This window comes from Oratosquilla oratoria, chromosome 6 (assembly GCF_046742065.1).
Source record: "Oratosquilla oratoria isolate Oo_2021 chromosome 6, ASM4674206v1, whole genome shotgun sequence".
NCBI lineage: Eukaryota > Metazoa > Arthropoda > Malacostraca > Stomatopoda > Squillidae > Oratosquilla > Oratosquilla oratoria.
In genome coordinates, this window is record NC_134782.1 from 38,449,162 (window position 1) to 38,456,671 (window position 7,510).

Here is a 7,510-nt window from a genome sequence, read left to right on the forward strand (position 1 = left end):
ATCCCTGGGCAGAGTTTCATTTGTCTGAGTAAGTTCGCACAGGGCAGCTAGAATTACTTGAGGTCATCAACGGTTGTGAAAGGATTCTCGCACGATACCCCGTTTTCACAATTATCATGATCGAAACCCAGGTTCGACAACAACGACAACAAGTGACTGCCACTTGCTTGACTGTCTAGGCATCTGAGGCAAAAGAAAAATAAGCCTCTCACTTCGAAACTTTATCTTCATCATTGTTACATCCTCATCATCAGAGGCCTACTCGAAGTCTCAGTCTCACTCTCACAGCCGAAATACCATAAACTATGGCAATTCTCTTTCTATATATCTATCTATATTATTATGTTTATCTAAATACTCCAAACAGAAGCAAGATGCCAACAAAGTACAAAATCAAAATACATAGAGAGGATTGCTCCGGAAAGAAAATAATCAGAAAATACTTCAAATTGAAGTTAAATGTTGGCATTAAAGAAGTGTCTTGAGAATCCCACTTTTGGGCGTCTGAATCATAGACAAGTGGAAAGGCACCAGGAGCCTTCCAGTAGACTCTACTGAGTAGAGGGAAAGAGAGACAGAGCATAATGGATGACTCATGCAAAAGGCAATTACACAGAAAATTGGTGAAATATTCAAGTGTTGTGTGGTTTCTTGAGAAGGCGTGAAACACAGGTACTGCGTTCTGAAGAGCAGCGGCCATGAAAATAACGGTAGAAAATAAATAAATATACAATACGTTGAGATAGGGGGAGGCTGATGTTTGCCGGGAAATGAATAATTCACAAGGTGAAAAGCTTTGGGCTCTACCTTGATCAGAGCACTGAGTGAGGTGAATCATTCTAAATATGAGAAGCATACTCCAGACATAGGTGAATGAATAAGTCCCCTATTAGCAGCTAAGTTTGGAAATTCTAAAGACAATATAGATGAACGAGCTTCATTGAACCCACTTTAGCGACAATTGAAATGTGATTTTTCTAGTTGAGTTTGCAAATTAAGAATGGTCCAAGAAGGTTTAGGATATCAGAAAAGGGAGACATATATTGTGTGCCACTGAAGAAAATGGGATAGTTTTATAAAAGACTGTAAACTGCAGCGTTTTAACACGGGGTGTTAGCAATCTCTGGGGTTGCTGAAATAAAAATTAAGTGGAGCTGGGAAGTGCTGAATACATGGTGGCAAAATACCCCTTCCATGCTCTTTTCTTTTTCTCGGGATTTTTTATGTTTTACCAACAATGATGGCAGCTAGTTTTATCATAGCTATGAAATGATAGTTAGGGTGCTTTGGAATAGGTTGAATGTGGGCATAATTCTAGTACAAAGGTTAAACATAAACGAGACAATTTCAGGAAGTCAGCACGGAACTTCCAATACGAATGGCGGGTGATACATCCAAACCGTGAGCGTTTTTAACATTAAGACCAGATAGGACATACGTTTGGAAGATTCAAACTCTGGATCATGAGATCGGCGTGAACAAATGAGCAACAATCAGCGCTGGATAAAAAAAAATGAGAGGATATGGGATTTGAGTAGAGTTCGCGAATATTGCAAAAATGAATGGTTAGAGGGAACAAAGAAAACAACAAAAGTAATGAAAACATTTGTACAATTACTCAATGAAACTGGACATGTCTGGCGGCTACGAAACTCTAGGAGGTATTTTCAGTCTGATTTTCTTGATGACTGACTGGAGAAAAACCAAATGTATATGGTTAGGCATGGTTGGAAGGGCTTTGTCTTCACAGGACGTCAAATCTTAACAAGAAGATGATAAGCAAGGATTGATGGCTGCCTCGCCTCCACAACTCAATCCAAATAACAAAGGCTTTTAATCAGCTGCTTTTAGATTTTACGTCACACCGTCGAGCTCTCATGTTTACGTATAAGTTAAGTGGTTGTTGGGGCCAAAATTGTTGGATCATGGAAGTACGAACATGTGTATGAATAGTTCAGCTTTTCTCATTATCATCTCTCCAAATGGTGGTGTTAAATGAGACTAAATTCTCCGATCTATGACATTTATTTGTGTTTACTTTAATTTGAGTATACGAGTGTACGGGGTGTGGGGGGCTGGACTTAAATTTTAAATGCAAACCTTCCATATGGTTCTTCGGGTCGCAGTCATTTAGACTGATAATTAATTGGACCGGGTGCCTCAAGACTCTTCTTCTATCTTCAAACCTTATGGATACCTCGGTACTGCTAGTCATCTCGACCTCTAGGGCTGTACTTTTTATCTTAGGATTTACATGATTGGCTATGGACAAAACACTAAAACACATTTGACCAATCATATTGCAGTAAGGGGTCACTGGTGCCATATGATGTTTTTTAGTCCTCCGATAAGGGCTTTCAGCAGGGCTTTTAGAAAGGCCTTACCTTAACACAATTTAATTACGTTATGGTTTTGCTCCTCTCGAGAAGGGGCCACCCACGCTATGCTAGTGCGTCCGAAGCAGTGAGAATCAGTTTCTCACAGACCCCCTATGTTATCCATTGAGAAAGCCTAACCTCAGCAAGAATTTAATGATATTATGGTTTCGTATAGGGGCCCACGAGCGCGACGCCAGCGTGCGATGATAAAAAACTAGTATAAACCAGTATCACACTTTCTAGTATCATCGCCAGTACAACGTGGTGATGTTGTCGTCGTCAAACCAATCACCACAAAACGATCGAGGCAAGTAACACACAAGAGTGGCAAGGAGTGAGACTGAGATGAAGAACACACGTCTGTTCTAAGTGGCCACTTCTATTCATTTATCTATTTATTTTTAGTACATATGAAAATAAAATGTAAAAAAAAATCTCATTTTCTAAAATACTCAAATTGACATTTGTCAGTAGAGCAGTGGAGTCCTGTAGATCCAGTGGATTCCGGTCAATCCGGTGGAGTCCTGTAGATACTGTGGAGTTCTATAGATCTGGTGGAATCCTGTAGATCCAATGAAATGCTGTAGATGCTGTGGAGTCCAGTAGATACTGTGGATACTGTGGATTCCTGTAGAATCCTGTAATGCTGTGGAATCCTGTAGATAGTGTATTCCTGTAGATGCTGTGGAGTTCTGTAGATCTGTTGGAGTCTTGTAGATCTGTGTTGGAGTTCTGTAGATGTTGTGGAGTCCTGTAGATGCTGTGGAGTCCTGTAGATCATGTAGAGTCCAATAGATCTGGTGGAGTCCTACAGATCCGGTGGAGCCCTATAGGTCCAGTGGAATCCTGTAGATCCAGTGGGATCCTGTGGAGTCCTGTAAATGCTGTGGAATCCTGTAGATACAGTGGATTCCTGTAGATGTTGTGGAGTCCTGTAGATCTGTTGGAGTCGTGTAGACCTGTTGGAGTCATGTAGATATGATGGATTCCTGCCGAAGGAGATCCCTGCGAAGCAAGGACTGGCGCAGCCGGTGACTCGTGTCAACAATATGGTCATGACTTCATGGACGAAAGTTGAATTTATTTTTCGTTGTGTCCTCAATATTATTCTGACTGCTGTCAAGCGAAGGAATGGAAACTGATCAAACGCAATGGTTAACGCTTTCGTTGCACATTTTAATTTCTACTATTATTCAGGATTTTACCAGTCAATTCTATTCATCTGAGAGAAAATTCCTTGTATATATACATATATATATGTATATATATATACATATATACATATATATATATATATATATATATATATATATATATATATATATATACATACATACATTTTAACAACCACAATGCACTTTAATTCTAATCCATCAAAGGCCAAGATGCCGGGTTCGAGTCCTGGGCAGTACCACATTTTAATTTCAGCATACTGGCCTTTGATGGCTTAGTATTAAAGTGCATTGTGGTTGTTAAAATGTATCTCTAATCACTGGGACCCATTCAGTGTTGTACATACATATATGTACAAATGTATATATACACACACACACACACACACACACACACACACACATATATATATATATATATATATATATAATATATGTATATATATATTATATACATACACACACACACACATATATATATATGTATATATATATATATATATATATATATACACATATATATATACATATATATATATATATATATATAAGTAGTTACTCAATGTAATAATGTAAGAGAATTAAGGATGCTAGAGGCTATGTATATCAGGAAATGGGCTCCTAGCATTAATATACAATCCAATATGATTACTGCCATTCCCTTGTTCAATAGCTCATCGAGACATGTGAGAAATAATCCCACCAATGGTGGAAGTATGTCCGTCCCTCTCGCATCGCCTACCGCCCCGAACCCCCCTACTCCTCCCCCTCCCTCTCCCCCTCCCCCTCTCCATAGGCGATCAAGTCGGGTCAGATCATCTAGGTCATCAAGCCACTCTCCACTGTAAGTCTTTCTATGCATATGGAAAGACGTCTCACTGTTCAGTTCGGAAAAATGTAATTGTTCTGTGTTCTGTGTAATTGTGTTGTGATAAATGTAATTATTTTGATAATGACTCTTTGAAGTCGAAACGTCATTTGTTATTAAAATGGAGAACTTTGGACAATTGATTTTCGATCATCCTCCCAAAGTCAGAACTATAGTGAGAAGGATTGAAAATATTAGGAAGATAAACAATTGTGACAATGCTGTGGTGTTTAATTCAATATATATATATATATATATATATATATATATATATATATATATATATATATACTGCACATATATAGGTATATTTACTTATCAGTTCTTTACTTATCAATTTTTTGCTTATACTGATGACTGCAAATGTCAGTAAGCGTTCAATTCGACCAAGTTTGTTTACAATAGTAATTTGATCGGTGCATAGTATGCATACACGTTACCGCACCCGGAATGCTAGCAATTCGGTAAACACCATGAAACAACGGGGTTTCCATTTACAACCTTTGAATGGGTGACAAAATCAGTGAAATCTTTGATACGAAATTTTCTCACGTGCCAATGGAGTAAATATATATATATATATATATATATATATATATATATATATAATATTTATATATGTATATATATATATACATATATATGTATATATATTCATATATATATATATACATATATATACATACATATATATATATATATATATATATATATATATATATATATACACTAAGCCCACTGTTGATTGGATTAAGAATGGACAATGGTCACCTGATTACATAACCACCTTGGCAGTCAATAAATTACTTCCATTGTAAAAGCGGACGACTTGCCACAAAGCCCACGCAGTATCATAGACGCTACTTGAAGTGTCATGTCCATGTTCCCTCACCCCACCCCTCTTTTCTGTATAAAAGATATGTTTTCTCTTGACTTTGTATTCTACTGAAGAGGATCACAGCCAGTGATCGAAATATACGGAAATCGTTATTTCCTTTCTTTTCTTAATCCAGTCAACAGTGGGCTTTAGTGTATTTATACAAATGTGTGACCTTGCTTGGGAGTGATATATATATATATATATGTATATATATATATATATATATATATATATAAGTAGAGACATTGGGACAAATTATGGGAAAGGCGGAGGGGGAAACACGGGTCTTTATCTGAATATCGACTTTATTCCTGACCGGTTTCACTTACAAGAACACTCCTCTGAAGAAGCTATTGTAAGCGAAACCGGTCAGGAATAAACTCGATATTCAGATAAAGACCCGTGTTTCCCCCTCCACCTTTCCCATATACATATATATATATATATATATATATATATATATATATATATATATATATATATATATATATATATATGTATATATATGTGTATATATATATGTAAATATATATATCTATATATATATATATATATATATATATATATATATATATATATACACACACAAATACGAGCATGGGCCCCCCTCCATTCATCCATAAGAACCCCAATCCGCCGCTCAGCTCTGTACACGGCTACCAATGGTCATGCAAAAGAAGTTGGAGGTGTATAAGTGTATTCGTTATTCTTTAGGTGAACTCTGGGCTTTGCGTACCGTAAATAAGTCTTTAGTGTGTCAGATTTTGCACGCGCGGCAAGGGTTGCCCAACCTAAGAAGGAAAAGGAGTGGATGAGGATGGGAGGGGAGGAAAACTGCCCTCACCCCCACTTCCACCCTTTGCCTTGGGTATGATATCACACGCTTGAGTAATGCCTTCTCCCCCCCTCCCCTCCTCTTCTATCTATCAGAAAAAAATAAAATAAACTCACTTTCAGCTTCCACTGTCCCTCCTTTCCGCTGCCTTCTCTTTCCTTTGACACCTCCCCGACTCCCCCTAAGGATATAAACTCTGGATAATGCTAATAAAATACTGGTCCTTATTTTCTTCCTACTACTTTTCCTATCTCTCTCTTCACTTCTCCCTTTCTCACCATGATGTCCCAACTGGTTCTCCAGCTCTTCTGCCGAACTTTCTAGTCTGTGGTCTTTGTGATGATTCTTACGTTGTGAGAGTTTTGGATAGAAGTGGAGAGACGGATATGCACACACACACACACTTATCAGTGGTGCAATGTTGCCGTACCTCCACTTCGGCACCTCTACGAGTGGATGACTCTTTTTTTATTTACTTACTTGATAACTATAATTATCCTACGATAATTAGCGTCAAGTCCCCCAGAACTTCATCATCTATAAAACCGACACTGCAACCCTGATTTAATCTTACGTATGGCTATAGGCCAGTAGGAGAAAGGACTTCACCAGCCTTATTTCTTTCCTGTATACTACAAATAACTAAATATGATTGATTCAACACACACATACACAAACTATGGAATTCTTATCAGGAATGATAAAAGCTGTCTATCACGAGTACAACACATTACGACGCTCAGACACGAGCTTGTACGCGGTTAGGTCAAGTGGGATGACTGGGCGGGATAATACTCTGCTAAATATAGCAATGGATAAAGTCATGACACAATGGATTACAGAACCGACAAAGATGAGGGAGTGACACACCAGCCAATGTGGGGTTATTTATGACTGAAAAACAGATGTTATCAGTTCCTTAGTTAACCAACGTCCTATGGGGGAAGAGCGACCATGTGGTACTTCCGGGAATCCAGAGTTAAAGGACAAGTTGTATACACAGAGAAAATGTAAATTTGGAAAGGGAGATTTTACGGAACTGAGATTTTTTTTTTTAGGGGGAATCAGACTGGAGAAAATTCCGAAAGTAAATCTATAAAAGGATGGTGCGTGAGGTTAAGGCGAGGGTAATGGGTAGGGGACTGGAGATGGTTAAAGAAAATGGAGAGAAGTGGGAGGTGATCCAGTTGTTGTTTGCTGACGACACTGCGCTTGTGGCAGGATCAGAGGAAGGATTAAAGGAGTTAGTGACAGAGTTTGGAAAGGTATGCCATAGAAGAAAGATGAAGGTAAATGTTGGTAAAAGGTGATGAGATGTACAAGGGTAGAGGGTGACAGCGAGTTGGAAGTCTAACAGGAGAGGGGCTGGAGGAAGTG